This window comes from Penaeus monodon, chromosome 19 (assembly GCF_015228065.2).
Source record: "Penaeus monodon isolate SGIC_2016 chromosome 19, NSTDA_Pmon_1, whole genome shotgun sequence".
In the NCBI taxonomy this organism is placed as follows: domain Eukaryota; kingdom Metazoa; phylum Arthropoda; class Malacostraca; order Decapoda; family Penaeidae; genus Penaeus; species Penaeus monodon.
The window spans coordinates 30,254,216-30,254,560 of NC_051404.1; positions in this window are offsets into that span (position 1 = coordinate 30,254,216).

Sequence of the window (345 nt, forward strand, 5' to 3'; positions counted from 1 at the left end):
TTGAGGGGGGAGGCGTATAGCACTCAAAAAACGTTCTAAAAATGACCGGATGCAAATGGATTTGAAATTGTAATCATATAGATTCTTTTGCGTAAAACGATTTGGCTTTATAAACATTTATATAAAGATTCAGTTTTATAGACGAGCGAAAATCTGCTTTTGTATTTACCTGCATATTATATTTTTTGTCGATTTTTCCCTCACTTTTTTTTAGGAAATAGATGAGAGCAACGTATTTATTTCGAGGTGGAAGAATAGACATTTTCAAATCCCAGGATTCGGTGATTATAATAGTAAATTGTGGACCAAAGTTTAGAATGATTATGATTGATTATGATGCATGTT